General features: G+C 36.9%; 1 long non-coding RNA gene across 1 annotated transcript; it reads right to left on the bottom strand.

The window, feature by feature from the left end:
• Positions 1–229: 229 nt before the first annotated feature.
• On the bottom strand, positions 230–21,538 carry LOC140848314 (uncharacterized). The gene is made up of 3 exons (XR_012128951.1): positions 21,399–21,538; positions 2,235–2,378; positions 230–342 (listed from the first exon to the last, which is right to left on the bottom strand). It is a non-coding gene; the product is annotated as an uncharacterized lncRNA (long non-coding RNA).
• Between the last annotated feature and the right edge of the window lie 2,737 nt (positions 21,539–24,275).

Here is a 24,275-nt window from a genome sequence, read left to right as displayed (position 1 = left end):
AAGGGGAAACACAGAGAAACCAGGGGAAATTATCTGAATTTTATTTTCCTCTTGCCTTTTTTCCCAGTTACAGGCCCATTTTCAGGAATCGCTGTCTCATCAAAAGCCCACAAATGGCTTATAATCAGGACATGAAGCCTAATGCTTCAGGATTCCATAATGATCTTCCCATTAACGTTTTCTTGAGGAACTGGCTTCAGCTTCAGGCAACACTCCTCAAGGAAATGAAGCTGTTCTGATTTCAAAGTCATGGTTGCTAGTGAAACTGGTGTGGTCTTCCATTGAAGAGGTTTAGGCCAAGAAGTGATGGGATGGAGCAAGTGGGAATTCCAGCCTCTAGAACTGTAAGAAAGTACATTTGTTGTTCAGCCACTCAGTCTATGGCAGCCCGAGCTGACTAATGCAGCAATCGACTCCAATCTGGGGAGAGAAACCAAGAACCCTGACTGAGGTGTTGGCTTTGAGTTTAAAGAAAGAGAGCAATTAATGAAGTATAAGTGACAGGATTGAGTGGTCTGTTGAGTCTGTGGAATCAGGGAGAAGGAGGAGTGAGTTTAGGCCAACATGGAGATTTATAATAGTGGTTCATTATAGATATTGACTTCATTAAGAGACTTGGTAAATTGTTAAGTGTGTGTGTGTGCTGTGCACATACATGTAAGCATGTGTGTATGTGTTAGCATAAGGCTAAGAAGCTATAGGAAAAAGAGAATAATAATTTTATGGCTTACAAAAGACAGGCTGTTATTTCTCTCCCATATATCAGTCCAGGATCAGCATTCTAGGTTGGTGGGTAACTCAGTTTCTCAATGACCCACGTTCCTAGGTTGCCTCTCCATTCCTCAGAGTCTCATCATCATCTGCATGATTGAGGTGGGATTGTCTGAGGTTCCGGCTGATGCAAAGGGGAAAGACAATGAAATATGGAGGGAACAGATCTGGACAACTTAAGTGTCAGAGCTAGAGAAGTGGCACAAATCACCTTGGCTCACATCCCTTTGAAGAGAAATTAGCAATATAGTCACAAGGAACTTCAAAAAAGACTGGGAAATTCTGTATGTGTGGGAAGCTCCATGCCAAGCTAAAATTCCACTGCTATGGGAGAAAAGGGTTAGTGGATTTTGGTGCACAGTGGACAGTGAGCAGTCTTTGCTACAGTAAGGCTGTGAAGGTGACTAAAGATACATGTTTAGGAGCCACTAACTTGTGAGAGTGGATAAGATCTCAAGAGAGTGTGTGCAGATGAGGAAATAATGCAAAGAAAGAAACACCAACATTTGAAATAGGAGAAGAGGAGCCCATGAAAGGGATCAAGAAGGACTGGACACAGATGCACAAATGCATCCATATCTTTTTAGGTAGACATTTATCATTCTTTTATCCTGCCCAGAATCAAAATATTCTTTCTGTTTTTGAGGAATTTCTCAATTTATGAATTTTGGTAGGAGGAGAACCATAGAGGTTGAAGGTGCCAGGTTCCTTCTTTCCCAGCCTTCCTGGTATCAAGTGTGAGCCCATAACCTAGCTCCGCCAACAGATGTGTCCAACCAATCCAAGTCATGAGCTAGTAAGACAGAGCTTGGAAAACTTGGGGAACCTCTGCAGCAGTGGTGCCTGCAGGGGTTGGAGTGTCAGAGGCAGCCAGGCAGTGGTCTGGGTGGTAGCCAGCAGTGGCCGGTGTTGCTGGTGTCAGCCCTGCAAGGTGAAATCCTTGGTGTTTGTGACAATAGTAATGGCAGTGATGTCTCAAGCAGGTTACTTCTGATGGATTATTTTAAGTATTGCTCCTGTCTACATAGCCTCTGAGCCACCTTCTTCATCTCCTTCTCAGAGTCTTAGATCCAGTGCAATGTCACTACAATAAATCCCTTTTTTTCTTAAAAAACAGAATCTCTTTTGCTTACAATGAAGAGTTGTGGCTATACAATCTTCTTAAAATGCAAATTTGTTGTTTGCCCTTTCCTTGTTAAAGACTGGCGAATGTGTTCCAGAATATTTTCTAAAATGGAAGGCATTTTCAACCCAGGTTCTCAACTTCTCTAGAAAAGTATGCATGAGCATTATGTAGGTCATGTGATATAGGTTGTAGTTGATTACAAAAACCTTTAACGTATTCAGGTAGCAAATTCAGAATTCATAATGATTTAGAAAATGTTCTGGGTTTTGATTTTAGTAACACCTGTTGGCAGTTTTGCAAATGCTGATTTAGATCACGAGAGGAGCTGGGCACGTACCTTTCATTAGTGGTTGAGTAACAGAAAATGCAGAAGAAATGCTGAGCTGCTAATGGTGCAAATGGCTGCTACTGATGCAGACTTCAACCACGATTTAAAATTTGTTTTCCCAGCCAGTTGATGGTTCCTTAAGTTAACCTATTTCTATGGGAATAAGTAATATATTTTATAACTTCAGATTTAGTGTTGCTTTATCCATCTCTGGGCTTAGCTGTTCAATTTTTTTTCTGATTAGAAGGATACAGATTTAAATAGAGGTAGAAGATAGCTGATTATTTCATCAAAAACAGATGTCTTACAGCACTATTGTGGCATTATGATTATAAAAAAGTGCATTCTTTATGTTCCCCACTCCTTGCCTTCTTCTAACTCTCTTTTCCACCTTCTTTTACCAAGAACATCCAAATAGACACCAGCTGCTCTATTTCTCATTGCCATCATTGGTCCTTTCTATATTAGTCAACCATTCTCCTCATTTTTCTTAACTTAAAGAAATAGAAGAATTTTGGAGTTTCATGTATATTCTTATCTACTCAACAAGGCAGTCATAGCTGGGATAATAGGAATCCTTAAGAAGATTTTGAATGAATGAATGAATGATTGAATCAACTTGCAACTATAGGACATGGATGAGAACCAGCTAGGTACTCTCCTCGAACTAGGGAGAATCAAAAAAAATGTTAGTTCCAGCCATTGCTACTCTGTGTCTATGAATTTCTGGGCTGAAATTTACCCAATCACTCCTTCTCTTATATGTAAATGAAGATATTATTTTTTTAGGACAGAATGCTTTGAGTAGAGCTAGGCTCATGCCCAGGGGGCTGAATTCATACACATTATTATAATTTAGGCTGCTTCCTGTCCTATCAGTGAAGTGAGGTTGGGGCTTCAGTCCCCAGGACTACCTTGGAGAGAGTTCTTGTGTGTATCTGTCACTCAGCTTTTGATGCTCCCCACTCCACCCCACCCCACCCCATTAGCTTTGTTTTCTAAACCTTGGGATGGAGTCTGAACATGTGCCACTCTTCAGGGGTGGTGCCTAGAACTATACTGCTGTTTTGATTCTCTCCAGTCCACACTTCAGTTCTTTTCTTTGCCTAAACATTTGTGTCTTTACTGAAAAACTGTTTCTTCTCCCGCTATCCTTAAAACTCCACTGGCTTCCCAGTTACTTCTAATGCTGATTTTCATTATCTAAAGACAGTTGGAAAGGGTTTTTGAAAAGAGAAATAGGCTCCCAGCAATTTGTTTCCATCCTGTTAAAGACCTTATTAAGTTTATGTAATAAATTTACTGGTAAAGTCAAAGCATAAACTCTGTAAAACTTACCACACAGCAGGCAAAAAAAAATCTTGCAATAATGCAAACTTCTTTAAAGACTGATATACAAATGTATAATATGGGGAAATAATTTGATGCCAACAAGGACTTCATGCTTTTCTTCTGCCTCAGTGCTAGAAGCGTGAGATAATGCTGATAGTCCGTGTTTTGGGTCTTGATTGGGTCATTGCTTATGGGTCACTGGTGACATTCAGGAGCATGATTCAGTATTGTTAAAGCACCGTACAGGATAATTACTTTTAATAAGAATTGAGAATAGAAGGAGAAATACAAAGAAGGAAAAGGTGAAGGAGAGGGAGGGAGGCTGAGGAGAGGAAAGGCACTGAGAAGGAAAGGGGAACAAGGAGAAAAGAAGGGAGAGGAGAGGTGGGCACAGAAGGAAGGAAAAAATGCCAGGAGATGAGGGCTGTATTCTGACACAGTTCTGGGCACAGATTTATCTTCCCATTAGCCTAGGCTGCCTCGCACAATCTCCAGAATGGATGGAACTGGCCTCCTTGATATAATTTCAGTTTGCCTTTTTGGCTTTATGCAAGAAAGGGAAAAATTCGCACAATACTTCAGGGTCTCTGTCATCCCTCCTAAGAGAGCCTCATTTGGAGACCGGTAGTCCAAACATTTATTCCAGATTAAAGTAATTTTATTTCTGAACTTTTGGATGTATATTGTCTGGACAGTTTTAGGTAATAATAGCTGGTTAATCAGAACCATCTGGCTCATTCACACAAGAAGAGCTTTTGAGTATCGTGTTTTGATTTCAGTAGGCGGCAGGGAATAGGGCTTATCCTCTCCTGCTCGGGCTTGGTAACTCACTCAAGTGGGCAGTCCACCTAACCTCCCTGGTTCAGCTGGGCATCCACACCAGGACCAAGTTGAATTAGTTCTCTTCAGCTCGAACATCACCCAACTGAATGATTTCAGGCATTCCTTGAGATTCCCTACATGTCTGATTTGAGGAGACATAGGCCATACAGAAATGAATGCAGTAACCATACAGTGTCTAGAAAATGTCATAGTTGGGACCTCAGCTCTAGTTGGCCTGATTTAAATCCCAGCACAGTCCTTGGGCAACCTTAATCCTCTTTCCAACTTTAATCTTTGAGTATTAAGAGAAAAAAATGACTATATACTAATCCTACTTCAAAATCAATTGCTGAAAGTGTCGGAATAGCCCAGCTCTCTCCCGACCTACATCCCCCCTGTGCTGGGCACCCTTGCTCTTCCTACGTCCTCCTGCCAGTTCACCCCACTATGGCAAGGTAGCTGCCCATCTCACTAAAGTCGTCTTTTATTTTTTTACTGTCAAATCCAAGAAACACTTGTTTTGTCCTTGTCTTATTTTCTGTGACGTGTGCCATGGTCATGAAAATACCCTCTTGATTTCTGGAACATGTCCCTTTCCAGTTTTTCCTGACCTGTCTGGTCATTCCTTCTCAGTTAGTGTTGGTCTCTTTTCTCTGAAGCCCCCAACTAAATGTTGATGAGCTTTAGGGTTCTTTCCTAGGAATTCTTAGCACTCTACATACTCTCCTTAGAAAATGTCATTTGGGTTTAAGGTTCCAATAGCCATGTCTCCTAAAGAATCGTATGTTTATCTCTTTTTTGTGGAACTTCTCACAAACTACATATTTATTTATTATCTAAAATTTTTTAAATTTCATCAAGTGTATACATTCATATGATTTAAACAACTTTACAAATTTTATGATGAAAAATAATGTCCTCTTGTCCAAATTCAACTTTCAACTCTATTAGTGTTCTCTTTTACTTCTAACTCTTCATTTTCAAATGACAAGCTTTTACTGCTTATACTGCTTTTTCCTAAATTTTCAGTCTTCTTTCTGTGGAAAATAAGAATTTAATTCTTTTTTCCCATTCCTTCCACAACCCACCAAATAAAGACACCACACACACACACAGACACACACATCTTCTACAATCCTAACATAGATATAACACAGTGGCTCATAGCTGAACAGTTTAACTTATTATGATTATGTTTATTTTCTTATATTCTCATAATATTTAATTTATTTATATTTTTATAATAATTTATTAAATATTTAATTTAATATTCTCTTATATTTCTCATAATATTTAATTTATTATGATTATGTTTATTTTCTTATATAACATTTTGTCTTCTTTGGAAAGAAGAATAAATATCTTATTTTCTTGCCCTCTTAGTTTTCCATGTAGCTATGACTAACTAATCTGCATACTCTTTGACTTAAATAAAAATTTCTGTCAGCAATTCAAACTTACTAGATATCTGAATTTCATCCCTTTTATTCCTTCTCCTGGAGCCCACTATTCTCTTACAAAATCTGAAATGATTTCTCTCTAAGCCTGCAGCTCAGCTGTCATTGTGGGTTCGCCATCATTCTGTGGATTCTCTTTGCCTCTCATTGTATTGGATTATCTATATTATATATCCCATGTTTTCTCTTTCTTAGTTATTGTCTTTTAATGGAACATCTCCTTTCAGAAGCTTCCTAAGAAAGGGAGAGTATGGAAATATACATGTGAGACTTTGAAAGTCTGAAAATGTCTTTATTCCACTCTTAATGTAACATGTTGTGTTGTTTCAATTAATTGTTATTCTTGATAATGTTTTCAAATATTCTATATCCTTACTGATGTTTTCTTCTGATTCTATAAATTATTGAGGGGAGGGCATCAAAATCTCTTATTGTGTGTTTGTTTCCCTTTTCAGTTCCATCTGTTTTTGCATCTTGTATTTAGAATCTCTGTTGTTAGGTGCATACACATTTCAATTCATTATGGTCCTCTGATAAATTGAAGCATTTTAACTATTCTTTAATTCTTCAGTATCATTAATTGTATCCAGTATAATTTTCCCTTCAGATATTTTCTTTTTCACCACTTAGTAGTTCAGTTTGGGACTTTTAAAATATCTTCCACTTCTCATCATTTTCATGTTTTCTTATATCTTCTAAATATATAGAATATATATATATATATGTTTTAGTGTATTTTTCGAACTTTATTATTTTTGACATTTCTGTGCCTGTTCCTATAGATTAAGCTCATTCCTTATTAGGGGACGTATTTTCTTCTCTCTCTTCATGACTGATGCTTTTAGGTTGGATGATAGATATTTTTTATTTTACATTGTTGCCTGATGGTGTTTCAAAAAATTATTTCTTTAAATATTTTGGAGGTTTGATCTGGGGCATGGTTAAGTTACAGTTAAGTTACTTGGCTTCTTTCAAGGCTCATTTTAAAGCTTTGTTAGACTGGGCCAAGAGCAGGATTACTCTAGGACTAATTTGGCCTCAATACTAAAACAATGCATTTGTGATGACTCTACACAGTGACCCATGTATTAGGAAGTTTTTCCATTCCAGTTGGTGGGAACAAGCACTAATTCCAGCCCATTTTATCTATGAAAATTGCTTTGCCTCCTCTGTTCCCATGGTTGTCATCCCAAACTTGGGTAGTTACCTCACATAATGCATAGATCAGCCAAAGACTCGAGGTGAACCCCTTGTAGGCCTTAGAGGTCTCTATGAAGCTCATCTGTATATGTTTTCCCTGCACCCACACCCCAAATTCTAGCTGCCTTAGCCTTTGAATTTGCAGCTCTATCTCCTCAACTTAGCAAGACTGCTTAGTTCTCTTTGGAGTATCCCTCTCTGAATGGCACATTGGAAATGGTCTTTAGCATGAAATAAAGCCTTTTATTCCTAAAAGGCTATCAGTCTATGCAAATAGGTCTCAGTTCTCACATTCATATAATTAGGCAATATTTTATCTCCTTATGTATGTAGCTTGCTAAATCAAGGATAAATTCTGATTTTTCAGGTACATAAGCTTGTCAGCTTTTGCTGCTGAAAATGTAAATTCTTGCCGGAAAATGGAAATTCCCATGTAACTTATTAGGAGCCTAGTTCTAATGGCACCATCTCAGCTTTGAGCAGGTTTGAGAACAGTCAAGTTCTAAAAGATTGAGATTCTGTATCTGTCTCAGAGCTCCCAATCTTTTATGAAGGGGTCATTGCATCTCCCATATTAATGGGCTTTATTACAAATATGGCAGAATTTCCATTCAGGGAAGATGACAATAAATAGGGGCAAGATAATTTATGCAGCACAAGTCAAACCATTCTCATGGCATTCATAGGAAGCAGGTTTCTGCAAATAAAATTAATGTCTTTGAGAGTGTCATCTTTTCTTCTCTAAAATTGCAAGTTTCCCTAGAATGAAAGTGGCATTGGAATCTAAAAGATCACCATTGTAGCATGGACTAAGACATAGCTACAATTGGTTATTCTAGGAAAATGGTGCCATTGTTGGCAAAGAGCAGTAATCCAAGTACATCAGTTTTAAAAGGAGAGAGATACCTACATAATTGTACAACTGATGTGAAATGGGAAATAATCAATAAAGTGTGGCTTACACAGCAAGAGCCTCCAACTTTTCCAAGTACTTTCTCAGGTGTGGGCTATTGTATGATAGTTTTTTGGGTCAGCCTTCTGAGACATATGTCCTTAGTTACAGTATAAGCATTTTGCATATTTTTGACAGCCCAAAGAATGTATTGTTACCTCTTTATTACTGTCTGGATCACCAATAGAAAAAGGTATATTAACAGCACTAGGTATAAGCCCATAGTTTTCTGTGTTTTTTAAACATTGGATAATTTTGAATATTCACATGGTTCAAAAAGTGAAACACTACAAACAGGTGTGTATTGAAAATTATTCCTTTTTTCCCAGCCCCATTCACTTTCACCCTTCCCTTTTCCTCCACCTTACTAGTTTCTTGTGTTATCTTACCAATGTTTTTTAAAAATGCAAACACAAACAAATACATGTATTTTTGCTCCCCCCTTTTTAATAGAAATGTTTACATTCTATGTCAAGTGCTCTGATTTTTGCTTTTTCTTTAAGCCTACTAATAATAAGTTTTAGATCTTTTCACCTGAACATTGACATCGTATTGAATAGTATTTTTCTATATGAATGTATCATAGTTTATTTCACCAGTCTGTTCTTGATAAACACTTGAGTTGCTTCCTATTATTCGTTATTATAACAATGTTGCAAAGAAGAACCTTACACTTACTTTATTTTGTATATATACTCCTTTAGCAGCAGGATTAATTCCCTGGAGTGCGATTACTAAATCAAAGGTCAATGCATTTGTAACTTTGAAAATATTATCAGAGTTCTTTCAAGACAGATTGTATAGTTCCTTACTCCTAAATAATAGAGTGATTTGTCCATAGCTTTGCCACCCAAATGTGTCGTCAGATAGATGAGAAATTATATTTTAGTGCAGTTTCAATTCACATTTTTCTTTTCATGCATCAGGTTAACAATTTGATATTTATAATAATCCTTTGTATTTATTTTTCTGTGAACTCTCTTTTGTTTCCTTCTTATTTATTTTTCTATAAATTTGCTTACTTCTTCTTTTTTATATCTCAGAAATATTTGTACAGAGAGATTGGCTTTTGTGATAAAAACTGCTAATCTTTTTTCCCAGCATTTGTTTCAGGTTTTATTTATGGTATATATTTGCCAGTCAGGAGATTGGTTCCCTTTAATTCAGTTATTCTTTTATGGATTCTGACTGTTGAGTCCTAGAAAGGCTTGTCCAAGTCAAGGCTATATAGGAATTCTCCCATGTGCTTTTATTTTTATATTTTACATTTATAATTTGACTCACTTGGAATTTACTGTGGTGTTCAGTTGGAAGTATGAATCTGATTTTATCTTTTTCTATATGGCTCCCAATTACCAAACACCATGTATTAAAAATTCCAACTTTTTTGGTTTTCTGACATACCTTTATGACATATTAAACTTAAGTGTGAATTTAGCACTATTTCTGGACTTTCAGTCCTGTTCTTTCAACAGAGTAGAAGTGGGAAGGAGTAAGAGATTGCTGCTGCTATATCTGTAGCTAAGTTAGATGTATTATGTGTTAAGGAAAATAGGAATACATTTTTAGGACATGGTCTTTCTGAGCAAGATAAAGAGCTAGACTTGTAGAGTTTGGGGAAATATGAAGGACACAGATTGGCTGATTTTCAGAAGTGAGAAATTAAGGACTGGCCTATGTTTATCATGGGGCTTAGGGACTGACTGATCTGAGTGGGAATACTGAATCAGAACTGTGATCAGTGGATTGATTGATTGATTGACTGCAGCTTGTTTAAAAACATTTTTGTGGTCACTTACTTACAGCTCATACTATGGGCAAGAAAGAGTCAAACTTTGAATGTAGGAGCTCTTCTTCTCTGTTCAATTTTCTACTCACTCTACATGACATGTGCTAATTCCAAAAAGGCCTATCATTTTATATAAGCAGAGGTCTCATATGTCTATTGGTGGACATTTTGTGAGGGAGATTTCATTCTCAGATGAGCCATGGTAGAACTGCGATATTACATATAACAAAGATATTACAAATCTACAAATGAGTCATGGAAATATCTCTTGCTGCCAATTGTTACTCTAGTCTTCATACATCAATATGTACATACCCCACCTGAAGAGGTATATTCAATCATTAAAATATTTTAATGAAATCAATACTTCTTACTTGAAAAAAAAAATCAAGCTGTATGTCAAAAGAAGTATCTCTAAAGGGACATAGAGTTGACTGTTTCTTGTAAGTTGTTCAGCATTGTAGTCCTGACAGACTGAACAGGGACTTCTGACACTGTTGAACAACACTAGAACTTTTGGAGTCATCCTGTTTATGGTATTTCAGGTTTTTGAAATTATTCATCTGGGTTTCATCTTAATAAATTTTATTGCGATAATTTCTTCTTTCTTCTTTTTTTCCATGTAGGTTTATACTTAAAAATTCTTTAAATTTCATTTTATCCTTTACTGTCATTTTAATGGGGTTTAATTGGGAATGAAGATAAACGCACATATTCAGACTCCTTCAACTAGAAACCTTCCCATAGTATTGTATATATTATTTTATTCATCTATACTCTGAAAGAATACCTATGACTTATTCATTTTTGTATAGTCAGAGCACTGGCCTATGACAAACCATCACAGGTTCTAACTAGATCATTATTATTTTAACTAATTTGTGTATCACAAAATATAGACACAACTGAGAGAAGGCACTCTTTAACGGCTGCATTGATATTTTCCATCGTACTATGTTGTGCTCTAATAGAGTTGTTTGGATCTGACAGGAGTTGCCAGTTTTTATATTCAGTTCTCATTATCCATTTTAATCTGCTTGCTTTCAGTATAAACAACTTGCTTATATTTGAAATAAGATTAAATCTTACCTAGAAAAAAAAAGGCAGAACATGGCAACAGAGCAAATTGCTATCATTTTATGTCAAGGAAAATAAATCTCATTCCATGATGATTTGTGACACACTATATAATAAATCCCCAGCACTCTCAGTGCCTGTTTTCCAGGAAAAAAAGTAAACATTCTATTCTAGTCACTCTTCTCTACTCACAAAATGTTGTTCCTGAGCCATTTAGCTTTATCTGTCCTCACAACCACTGGATTGATGCACTTTCTATACAGAAGTTCTACATTGATCCATTGCAATGTGCTGTACATTGGTCTCAGTCCAACATAGAAAACTAGAGAATGAAACTGATCATAAACAGAGCCTTCTTATATATATTTATGCTCACATTTATTGATTCATAGGAGAGAGTCCCATTTGACTTTGACATCAAAAGAGCTGACCATATTTTCATTTTACCACTCAATTCAAAAATGATACCATGAGAGATGGCCTGAAGAGTGAATATACCAATAGTCAGAAAAATAAAGAAATCCTAACTCATGACAAACCTTTAAAATCAACACTCCTTCCATCCCCCTGTCCTTCCTTTCTTGCTCCCTTCCCTCACTCCTTTGAAGTGGTAATACTTAATATGTTGAAAAAAAAAGTACAAAGGTGCACAGTAAAACTTAACTCTATGCTCCTCACCAACCTCTTCCTCCTCTTTCCATAGACAACTACTGGGGCATAGCCATTTTTATGAATCATTCCAGTGTGTATAAGCAGACTTAAAATTTTTAATTTTTCTCAAATGTTCTAATATCATATGTCTTTTGAACCTTTCTTTTCACTTAATGTACATAGGACAGTCCATATTTAGGAATACTCACACTATGTAACAGCTGTGAAAGCCACTGTATAGCTATTTCAACATTTAACATATACTCTGTTACTGAAAGTTTACATGATTTTCACTTTTATATTACTATAGTGTGGTAATGTATATCCTAGTGCATAATTCTTTGTACATAAGAAATATCTGTAGAATAAATTCCCCAGTGTGTACCAGCTGGTACCTAAAATATGTATACTTACTATTTTGATAGACATTTCCAGTTTGTCAGTTGATGGTCCCACTGGCAATGTACAGATACTCTGGTGTCTCCCCACTTCATGTGTTATAAAATTTTTAAATATTTTCCAATCTGATTGAAGACTGGAATCTCATTTACTTTTATTTTGCATTTATCTTTATCACAAATGAGGTTCAGTATCTTTTCATGCATCATACAAATTTTACTTTCTATGATTTATTTGTCTTTTCATTTTATTTGCCCATTTTTCTATTGGGTGGTTGATTTATACATGTTTACTACATTAATGGCATTAATTCTTGTCCTCTTTTGTGTTGCTAATGTTTTTTCCTAGTTTATCATTAAACTTGTTTATATGAGCTTTTTTTTATTATTTGAGAGTTAAAAATCTATCGTATTTTAATTGCTTCTGCTTTTTGATGCTGGGAGAGAAAGAGAGATATTAATAGAGGATTCAGTGTTCCTCATATTTTCTTTCAGGACCCTCATCTACCTTATTGAACATTCAAAGACATCTCTGCCTGGGATATATTTTGGTGTAAAGAGTAACATATGACTCCAACTGTACCAATGTCTATAATTTACTTTGAAAATTCTTTAGCATTTATACTGTGGTAATATGGGTATTCTTAGGTTGAGCTATGAGGCAGGTCAGCTATGTTAGATCAGAAAGCCAGCACTCCCCAGAAGCCACGACAAGCTCTTTGGCTGTACTCCTCACCATTAAGCATGCCTTTCTAATCAGCATATTGAATGTCAGAAATTTGTTTTCTTTTCTAAAAAAGATTTTTCTGTTGAAAATTGTTACTTGTTCATTGACTTGATGAAGATTAGAAATGGAATCCCATTGTTGAAACAAAGTATTTAAGACATATGAGTATTAATATCTTAAAAAATTTTAGAGACACTCTAACTACACATGAACATGGTTTAAGAATAAACTGAGGTCCTACCCTGCACTTTTAGAGGTAGAGCTTGAATCTTGAATCTAAATAGCTTTGAATCTAGTTATTGATTTCAAAGGTTGGCTGCATGATGCTGATTATCCTTTCCTGGGAATGTTGTCAGCTCTGCCTCATGTGAGTCTTGCATGCAATGTAGTAATAGTTAGAGGACCTCAGACATTTATTTAATATGTGGCGGTTGTGTGTGTGTATGTTTAGAGGCTTTCTTTCCTACGTGTTTTATAGTTTTTCCTGCTATTGTGAATTTGAATTATTTTCTCATTTTCAAAAAGATATAGTATATGAAAAAGAATGTTACTGTCAGTATACTGATATTGTATTTAGTGTTTTACTAAACTCTTATAGAACATCTAGTAGTATTTTTTCTTAGTATAGTTTTGTTTTTACAATTAAGGTTTGGCAAAGGGTTTGGATGACATTTTGTTTACTTTTACAGTTTGGTGTAGATTTCAGGGTTAGGCTGAGGGTTAGGTTTAGGTTTAGAGTAATGGTTAGAGGTGGGTGAGGGTGTGGCTGAGGATGTTGATTTGGTGGAAGGGTTTGGGTTATGGTTAAGGTTACAGATAGCATTGGGTTATGCTGAAGTTATGGTTAGAGTTTTATTTAGGGTGTGATGTGATGTTAGGGTGAGGTGACAGTTAAGTTTAACTTTCAGCTAACAGTCAGATGTGGATGAGGGGAGGTTAAGATTAGGGTTAGGGTTACACTTAGAATTTGAATGATTGTGAGATTATGGGTATGTTTAGAGTTAGTTTTAGTGAACAATGTTAAGCTAGGGTTTGGTTTAGGTTTAAGGTAATGGTTAGAGGTGGGTGATAGTGAGGGTAAAGTTTATGGTTAAGGGTTGAGTTTTAGGTTAGGATTAGGTATAGGGTTGGGGTTAGGGTGAAGTTAAGGATAGGGTTGAGTTAGAGGTTCAGTGTTATTTGGGTGAAGTGTTATATAGGGTGAAGGTCAAATGTAGCTTTTGGACAACAGTTAGGTTCAGGTGAGCATCAGCGTCAGGGTGATGGTTAGGGTTAGGGTTGGGCTTAGGGGTGCAGTTAGAGTGATGTTATGGTCTGAGTATGATATAGGGCTTAGGGTTAGAGGTAGGGTGAGGGTAAGGGTTTGCTTTAGGGAAATAGTGAGATTGGGTGAGCGTGAGGTGTATGGGGGTTAGGATGAGGCTTAGGCTTAGGGTTCAGGTTTGGGTGAGCTTATGGGTACACTTAAAGTTAAGTTTAGTATTCAGCATTAGACTGATGATTACGTATATGTTTATGTTACTGGTTAGAGGCTGGTGATGGTGAGGGTGAAGGTTTGTTTGAGGGGTAAGGTTTTCTGTTAGGGTAAGGTTTAGGAGTGGGTTTGGTTTAGGGTGAAGCTACAGTTATAGTTTGTGTTAGGGTGAGATAGTAGATTAGGGTGAGTGTTAAATTTAGTTTTTGACTAACAGCAAGGTTTTAGTGAGGGTCATAATCAGGAGTTAAGGTAATCTTACTGTTATACTTAGGGTTCAGGCGAGGATAAGCTTTTGTTTACACTTAAAATTAGGTTTAGCATTCAGGGTTATGCTGAGGGTTAGATTTTGGTTTACGGTAATGGTTAGAGGTGGGTGAGGGTCATGATTGGGTTGAATATTATGAATGAGTGTTTGAATTACGTAAGGTTAGGGAATGGGTTGCAGTTATGATGAAGTTATTGTTTTTGTTTGAGTTTGGTCTGGGTTAGGGTTGGGTTCAGGGTAAAATTATGGTTTAGTTTTGAGTTAGGGTTTGGAGTTAAGGTTAGTGTGAGTGTTAAGTTTTGTTTTTGGCTGGCTGTGAGGAGAGGTCGGTGTGAGGATCAGGAGTCAGGGTAGGGTTAAGGTTAGGGTCAGGGTTAGGGTCAGGGTCAGGGTCAGGGTCAGGGTCAGGGTCAGGGTCAGGGTCAGGGTCAGGGTCAGGGTCAGGGTCAGGGTCAGGGTCAGGGTCAGGGTCAGGGTCAGGGTCAGGGTCAGGGTCAGGGTCAGGGTCAGGGTCAGGGTCAGGGTCAGGGTCAGGGTCAGGGTCAGGGTCAGGGTCAGGGTTAGGTAGGGTCAGGGTCAGGGTTAGGGTTAGGGTCAGGGTCAGGGTCAGGGTCAGGGTCAGGGTCAGGGTCAGGGTCAGGGTCAGGGTCAGGGTCAGGGTCAGGGTCAGGGTCAGGGTCAGGGTCAGGGTCAGGGTCAGGGTCAGGGTCAGGGTCAGGGTCAGGGTCAGGGTCAGGGTCAGGGTCAGGGTCAGGGTCAGAGTCAGGGTCAGGGTCAGGGTTAGGGTCAGGGTCAGGGTCAGGGTTAGGCTTAGGATTAGGGTTAGGGTCAGGTTCAGGGTTAGAGTTAGGGTCAGGGTCAGGGTCAGGGTCTGGGTCAGGGTTAGGGTTAGGGTTAGGGTTAGGGTCAGGGTCAGGGTCAGGGTCAGGGTCAGGGTTAGGGTTAGGGTCAGGGTCAGGGTTAGGGTCAGGTTCAGGGTCAGGGTCAGGGTTAGGGTCAGGGTTAGGGTCAGGCTTAGGTTTTGGGAGAGGGTGAGCTTATGTTCACACTTAGAGTTACCATTACTGTGCAGTGTTAGACTGAGGGTTAGGCACAGGTTTTGTATAATACTTAGAGGTCGGTGAGGGTGAGTTTGAGGGTGAAGGCTAATGGTATGTGTTTGGGTTAGTGTTAGGGTTCATATTGGTTTGGAGTTAGGGTGGAGTTATGATTAGCATGTGAGGTAGGGTTTGGTGTTAGAGTTAGGGTGAGGGTTAAATTTAGCTTTAGACTAACAATGAGGTGTGGGTGTGCTTGTGTGTCAGGGGTTATAATTAGGGTAGTGTTAGGATCAGGGCTCGGGTTTGGGTGAATTTACGATTACACTTAGTGTTAGGTTAGAGTTCAGGGTTAGGTTGCAGGTTAGGTTTAGATTTAGGGTAACGTCTAGAGGTGAGTGTGGTTGAGGGTAAGGATTAAGATTAGGAGTGAGGATTTGGGTTAGGATTAGGTTTTGGGTTCAGGTGAGGGAGCTCTTATTGATACATTTAGAATTAGGCTTAGCAGTAAGCGTTAGGCTGAGGGTTTGTTTTAGGTTTAGCGTAACAGAATTGGTTGAGGGTGAGCTTAAGGGTGAATATTAAGGGTGAAGGTTTGGGTTAGGATTAGGGTTATGGATAGGTTTGGGTTTAGCATGAAGTTAGTATTAGAGTTTGAGTTAGGATTCACAGTTGGGGTTAGGGTGAGGATTAAGTTTAGGTTTTGACTGACGGTGAGGTATTGGTGAGTGTGTGGGTCAGTGTTTATGGTTAGGGTTATGGTTAGGCTTAGGATTCAGTTGATGGTGATTTTATGGTTTCCCTTAGAGTTAGGTTCAGTGTTCAGTGTTAGGCTGAGGGTTAAATTTAGATTTACAGTAACAGTTATATTTTGGAGAGGGTGAGCATGAGGATGAAGGTTAGGGGTGAGGTTTTGATTTAAGTTCAGGGTTAGCATTATGGTTGGGGTTAGGCCGAAGTTATGATTATTTTTTCAGTTAGGGTTTGTGATTAGGGGTAGGGTCATTGGTAAGTTTAGCTTTCAGCTAACAGTGAGGTGTGGGTGTGTCTGAGTGTCATGGATTATGGTTAGAGGTATGGTTCTTACGGTTCTTGTGAGGGAGAACTTATGGTTACTCTCAGAGTTAGATTTTTCATTTATAGTTATGTTGAGGGTTTGGTTTAGGTTAGGGTAACAGTTAGAGGCCCAAGCATGTGAGAGTGAAGGTTAGGGTTGAGGCTTAAGGTTAAGATTAGGTTTAGTCTTAGCATTCCCTTCAGGGTGAGTTTATGGCTATGGATCAGTTAGGTTTAGTGGTTAAGGTTAGGGTGAAGGTTAGTTTTAGGTTTTTGGTAATGGTTAAAGGTCACTGAGAGTGATGGTCAAGGGCAGTGGTGAGGTTTAGTATTAAGATTATGGTTAGGGATACAGTTTGGGTTAGGGTGTTGTTATGATTAGGTTTTGATTAATGGTTCAGGGTTAGGGATTGGGTGAGGGTTAAGTTTAGCTGTCAGCTAACAGTGAGTTGTGGGTGAGGGTGAGGATCTGGGTTTATGCTTAAGAGTTCGGCTTAGGCTTAGGGTTTGGATTTGGGTGAGTTTATTATGCTTAGAGTTGGTTTAGTGTTTAGGATTAGGGTGAGTTTTAGGTTTAGGTTAATGGTTAGAGGTGGGTGAGGGTGAGTGTGAGGGTGAAGGTTATGGATGAGGGATGGTTTAGGGTTAGGGATAGTGAAAGGATTTGGGTTAGGGTGATGTTCTGGTTAGGTTTTGAGTTAGGGTTCAGGAGAGAGTTACATTTAGCTTTGGGCTAATATGGAGGTATAGGTGTGTATGATGGTCAGGGGCTATGGTTAGGATTAGGGTTAGGCTTAGTATTCAGGTGCAGGTGAGCTTATGGTTCCACTTAGAGTTAGGTTTAGCATTCAGGGTTAGTGTGAGGTTTTGGTTTAGGGTAATGGTTAGAGGTGGGTGTGTTTGAGGGTGAATGTGAATGTTAAGGTTGAGGGTTGGTTTAGGGTTACAGATAGGGTTGGGGTGAAGTTATGGTTTCAGTTAGGGCTTGGTGGTAGCATTAAGGTGAGCATTAGGTTTTGCTTTGTGCTAACAGTGAGGTGTGGGTGAGTGTGAGAGTCAGGGGTTGTGGTTAGCCTTAGCATTGGGCTTAGGCTTCAGGTGAGGGTGAACTTATGGTTACTGTTAGATTTAGGTTTGACATTTAGGGTTAGGCTGAGGGTTAGGATTATGGTAACAATTCCCTCCACTTCTTATCAATACAAAACTTAGAATTTTAAGTTCTAATCTTTCCTCTATCATATTCCTTGTTTACATGCTCCCATATTTTAGTAACATCTTGTTTTTAAATACTTTCCCAAATTACTCAGTTGTCTTTTAATCAAATTTTATTTAAAATTTCCCATTAGCACCAATTTCTTCAACCAGCACTGATATATTTTTATAATAACAAGAGTTTTATTGGAGATTCGGTCCTATAATACACATAAGCAAATATACACTGTAAAATTTCAAATAATGCATAATGTATATGAAATAAAGTTTAAAAATTCACATGAAATCCCATAATCCTGAGAGAAACCCATTAACATTTAAAATACCAGTCTTTTATTTATATCTTTATGCCCATGTGCAACTGCATATGCATGAAAATAGAGCATATATGGCTTTTTTCTTTTTAAATACTGGACCTCTTTTTCAACATGTAGTCTTCTGAATATGTGTGTATTTGCAGGAAGCTCTCCTCTTCTCTTGTTTTCTGCACTATATGGTTCCCACCCATCCCAAGTAACCAATATTATCAACATGCTGTTATCAACACATGCTCACATGCACAAAACACACACACACAGAGATAATTTTATACACATGAAATTATAGTTTATATTCTTCTCTATAGATATACTCACTTAATAATGTACATTGCAAATTCCTCTGAATTAGCTGGTGGAAATCCAATAATAATTTTTTAAATTGTCATTTATTCTATGGTGTCATTTATTCTACTTACTAGTCACTTGATTTCTGTGGAATTAAGGAGTTGTCATATTTAAGGGTATGTGTATTTTTTTAATTAAAGTATAACATAATAGCAAAAATATGAAAACATCATAAATGTACAGATCACTGAATTTTCACAAACTCTACACACCTGTGTAGTGGCACTGAATTCAGAGAACAGAAGTTTGGTAGCACTTCAGAAATTCCCCCTCATGCTTCCAAAAGGTCACGATTCCCACAAGGAAAACCCACCTGCTTCATTTCTAGCTGCATTGATACTGTTCCTTTCATACTTGTATAAATAGAACTATGTAGTATGTATTATTTTCTGTCCCAACCTCCTTACTCAATATTATACTTATGAAATATTTTTATATTGTTGAATGTGGTTGTAAATAATTTATTCTCATTTCATGTACTATTCAACTTCATGTGATTATCACACTTGATTTGTTTTTCTTTTAAGTAATTAAGGTGTTTGGATAATTTTGGACTCTTATGAACATAGCTTCTATAAACACTCTTCTGTTATGTCTTTGGTGAAGGTATGTACACATCATGTTAATCTAAGAGTTAAATATGGGTCATGTAGAATATGCATGTGTTCAGCTTTAAGAGACACAGTTGAACAGTTTTACAGTATGGCTGTGCAGCATTTCACTCCCACCAGCAATGCTTGAGTGATTTGATTTCCAGCATCCTCATTGACATCTGCTGTCTTCAGTCTTTTTCATTTTAGCCAGTCTAGTCTGTGTACAGTGGTGTTGCACTGTGGTTTCAAGTTGCAAACCCCTGATTATTTAAAGAAGTTGAGCCCATTTTTATATGTTTATTGTCCATTTAGATACTCTTTTTTGGGACATGTATGTTTGTCTTTTGTCCATAATTCTATTTGGCTAAGTGCATTTTTCTTATTGAGTTTTAGGAGTTGTTTGTATTCTTGATATGAGTTGTTGTATAGATATATGTTGTCTCCACTCCATTGCTTACTTTTTTAGTCTCTTAATAGTATCTTGAAGTATGGAAGTCATCAATAAGTTATTTTCAGATAGCCCAATATAACCATTTTTCTGGCTTTTTGCCCCACTTGAAGAAATATTTTCTTACTTCAGAGCCTTAAAGATATTTCCCATGTTTTTTTCTAAAAAGCTTTGTATGATTAACTTTTATTTTAAAATGTAGAGACCTAATTATTGAAACATTTTGCTCATTTTTTATCCTTTTTGGCAAGGTGTACATGTTCTCCAAATAAGGTTCTCAGAAAATCCTCTTGATTGTTAGTATGGATTATTCCTTATCCTACAGCATCTGTGCTTACCTACTTCAGAGTGATTTTTGCAAGGCTCCAGCCTGTCATTGAAGTGGTTACTCCTGGAGGCTCCTCATGCACTGATCCACTACAAAATTGTGAGGTATAACCTTTGCATCTGATTTTACTTGCTTTTTCTCCTAGTAAGTCATTTTTATTTTATAAGGCTCAGAAATTCAAGCCAGAGAATTAGAAGTACGCAAAATCATTGACATTCTGCAAAGAGAATTTGCTCTAATAGATGCCTCCACATTCAAGTACACTTTGTACAGCATTCTGCTAAAGAAAAGAACTACATTAGCTATTTCCACCTACCCATTAATTCCAATAACATCTTCCTTTGTGAACTACCCATTCTGTCTGTTAAACCATGTGATCTTTCCAGAGTGATATAAATAGAACCATTCCCTTTTTTTGTTATTGGAAGCATCCTTCACAAATTTGAACCATAGTTAAGTTTCAGCAGAAATGCTATCAGAAAAGCCTCATTGTGTGTACATGAAACACTAGTATTTTTCTTTTTCAGTTTTAATTAAATTATTTTACATGAGGGGTTTTAAATAGTATATGTGTATTATATATGTCAAGTTTAAGCCCAATTAAATTTAACACTAAATAGCTAATTGCAATATTAAAAATAACAATTATTTAATGTCTAAAATTCCCAATAATTCAGGTTTCTGATGAATTATATATTATTTATTCATTTGGTCAGCAAAGCACATAATGGAGGGCTAACAAATTAAAGCAATCACCCTGCTTTCAAAGAGCTTATGAACTCCCATGACAAATTAAATCAAACAATGTAAATAGCCACCATACAAAGTAGAAAGATTATGACAAAGAGAAATACATTGGCTTTAAAACAGTGCTTTGGAAACTCAGAGGCTAAAGTTTATTGACTTCCAAGGATGGTGATGAGGGAAGCCTGTCTGTTAGTATGGTATTTGACTTAATCCTGGAATACTGACTATGGGAGAAACCCATCCCAGGCAGGATACATAGCACTTGAGTGAAGGCATGTGATGAGATTGGAAAGTATGAACATTTTAGAAGGGACAAGGGAGAAGATATGTTGGCAGGAATGGTTAAAGGAAGATGGAGAAAGTGAAATGGAAAGCAAATTCACAAAATTTTCTGCTCAAATTTTTAATCATTGTGGATTAGTATTTAGCTGCTATTCTGGCTTAACTTTGGAACATAACCCTATGGTAATCATAACCATTGCCATAGCTCTTACCCAGAACCATAACCACAATCACAATAACAGTCATACTTCTATCCACTAAATCTTTAGGAAGTCATATAGATCTGTGACCCTCAATTCTATCACACTGGGTGCTCAATTCCCTGTCCTTTGATTAAATTTAGCTATTAAAAACCTAGAAATTTATACTTTCAAAAAAATCAATATGCCATAACCATTTTAAAATGGAAAAAGAGTTAAAACAATATATGCATTTCATTATGTAAATACTGAATGAGATACAGCAGAAAACACAATGAATAAGCCAAACTACTTGCACTTGATCATAATGAATAAATTTGGATATAAGAGAAGTTGATCTGATACCTTCAGTACAAGAACAGGAAAATCAGAGGTGCAGGGGACATTAAAAGAAAACCTAGCATTGACATCAGTAATAAAAGACAAGGCTTTCTGGTATACAATAAAAGTGAACTAACCTCAGCTGGTGTGGAGATAACGTATCAGGCAACTACAGGCAATCACCTTCAGTCTCTGACACTAGGAGGCTGCTGATGGAGGATGGACTGCAGCCGACAGAAACCCCAAGGGCCACCAGATAGCTTGTGTGCTAGACCCTGGGGACTGACAGAAAGTAAGAGTCATAGGTGACCCCAAAAGAAATAATTTTAATATGTAGTTTTATAACCTAGATTTATCCTGTGCTACAATTAAAAATCACATAGAAGATATTAATATGAAACATTTTAAACCCTTTTATTAATACATTCAGGAAGATTCCTACATGTCACATGTCTTTGGTAATTTAAACGTATTTGACTCTGTTAGAAGGAATCTCGATCTCCTCTGTTTCATCATTGCAGGTGAATTAAGAATAAGAATACAGGGGCCAATGGTGGTATATTGTGTTACTAACTTCAAACCACAAACAGCATTGCTCTCCATAAAGTGATTTCCTGAAATGATGAGCAGCATTTTAGTTAGTTGCATTCTTTAAACATATTGAAACCATGAGAAAATGCTTTGTGCTTATATTTTAAAGATTTTAAGTGTGTTCATATGTTGATTAAGCTCAGCTAACTACTAATTGATTTTTCCATTGCATAAACATCTGGTAAGATATTGGAGAGTTTTGCTTGTGTGAGACAGCTCTTGAATGTGTGTGAATGCTCCTGGTGGGGCAGAAGCCCTGTCATCTCTTGCCCAGTCCACTAAACCAATTAGCACTTCCCAGTCACTGTGGTGACCCAACACAGCCCCCCAGATCTACAGAATTCTCCCTAAGATAGGGTACAACCTCACTGAAAATCACTCTTGTAGTTCTTAATTATCAGCTAGGCAGGTCAGACTCAAAAAATGAAAACTTTTAGCAGTGGTTTGAAAGATGGCTAAATGATTTTTAATACTCAGTATTCACTGAGCTGCAAGAAGTGAGGCAATTTGGAGGAAATAAACACAAAATCGGAAAATTTTCAAGTTTATATCTAATTGCTGTACTCATAGGTTTTTAAAGTAATCGGTTATATATATAGTATGTATATCTCTGTTGGCATTTTACCAAGACACTGTTTCAAAAACACCTGGGTTACAGAATTCATAGGTGTGTTTTCTGTAAAATTCAAGTTCTCAATATGCTCTATGAACATTACATATTTGAACTACAATTGGGGACACTTCAAAACTATAACAGTAAATATATCAGAATAAGTTCATAAAAAAACTGAAAGTGGCTACATGTGGAGGAGGAAAGGAGCATTAGAAGTACACAGTAGGGAAGTTGTCAACTTTCTTGAAAGGAGAAAGGAGCAGTGGGTGACCTAAGTGATGAAATTACAATTGGGAGTCACTCAGAACCTCTGTCAGTCGAGCACATCGTCACTGCAGCAGCAAATGTATCTTATGAGCAGTCTTGCCCTGGAACAATGAGTGTTTAGAAGGGCCAGTGAATCCTCGTTCTTATACACTCACATACATGGGAAAACATGAGTATTTTTCCTAGACACTTACTTCATTAAAAATACTTAATGAGTGGTATTACTCACATTTTCTTTTTTGGAGAAAAATTTTCTATTTAGTAAAATCATATGTATTTACTGCAGGTTATTTTGATGATGGACGTAAGTCTTCACTTTGAAGCCAGGAAAAACCTTAGAAACAGAGTTGACCTTAAATGATGTCCCAGAATGGAATTACCTGCCCCAATCATAAATTCCTAGGAAGCAGAAACCATCCTTGTTTAACCTATTTTGTGTGTGTAGCATCTACCAGAAAAAAAAAAATGGGTTAAGAGACACCCTGTATTCATTTCTATTGTAGCAATTATTTCCCTATGTTATAAATGCCTGTCTGCTTGCCTGTTCCATCCCCTCATTCCCAGTAACTTTACTAGAAAAAAAGCTTCTTTTCTACTAGATTGGCCTAATTCCTAAAGTGACATATTAAAATCTCCCTCTATAACTTTTTCAATTTTGTAGTTATTACAGGTATCACTAACTATGTAGCTTTTTAGTCACTATGTTGTTTGATGCATACAAGTATATACCTACTATAGCATCTTCAACATTGTGTCTTTTCCCTTTATATTGTAGCCCTCTGGCTGAGTAGTGATATTTTAAAATTATACCTTGTTCAGTATACATATTTCACTCTGACTCTGTTGACATTTGCTTAGTAATTATTTCTCTTTTTACTGTCAGTTTTAAATTTATCACTTTAGGTATATTTCTTATATGTAACATATAGTTGAATTTTGATTTTCTTTGTTTCTTTTTTTATTGAGCTATAATTGACATTTAACATGTCAGTTTCAGGTGTATAACATGATGTTTCAATATTTTATTTATATTATGAAATAATTACCACAATAAGACTAATTATCCATTATTATATATAGTTAAAATTTTGTTTCTTGGATGAGAACTTTCAAGATGTACTATCTTAGAAACTTTCAAATATACAGTATGGTATTATCAACTATAGTCACCATGCTGTATATTATATCCACAAGACTTTTTTATTTTATAACTGGAAGTTTATACCTTTTGACAAACTTCACCCTTTTTGCCCACTCTTCACCCCCGCCTCTGGTAACTATCAGTTCCATCAGTCTGTTCTCTGTATTTATGAGTTCTGTTTTGGGGGTAAGGGTGGGGTTTAGATTTCATACATAAATTAGATTTTAAGTATCTGACTTTGTCTGACTTACTTTACTTAGCTTAATGTCCTCAAGTTGGGATTTTTTTAAACAAAATAGGAGTAATTTGGCTCTGTCATATTTGAAATAAGAATGTACATACTTCCTGTCATATTAATGTTTACTATTTTATTTTGTTTCCTTCTTTTCCTTTTTTCTCTTG

This window comes from Manis javanica, chromosome 1, assembly GCF_040802235.1.
Source record: "Manis javanica isolate MJ-LG chromosome 1, MJ_LKY, whole genome shotgun sequence".
Classification (NCBI taxonomy): domain Eukaryota; kingdom Metazoa; phylum Chordata; class Mammalia; order Pholidota; family Manidae; genus Manis; species Manis javanica.
This window is presented reverse-complemented; position numbering and strand designations above follow the sequence as displayed.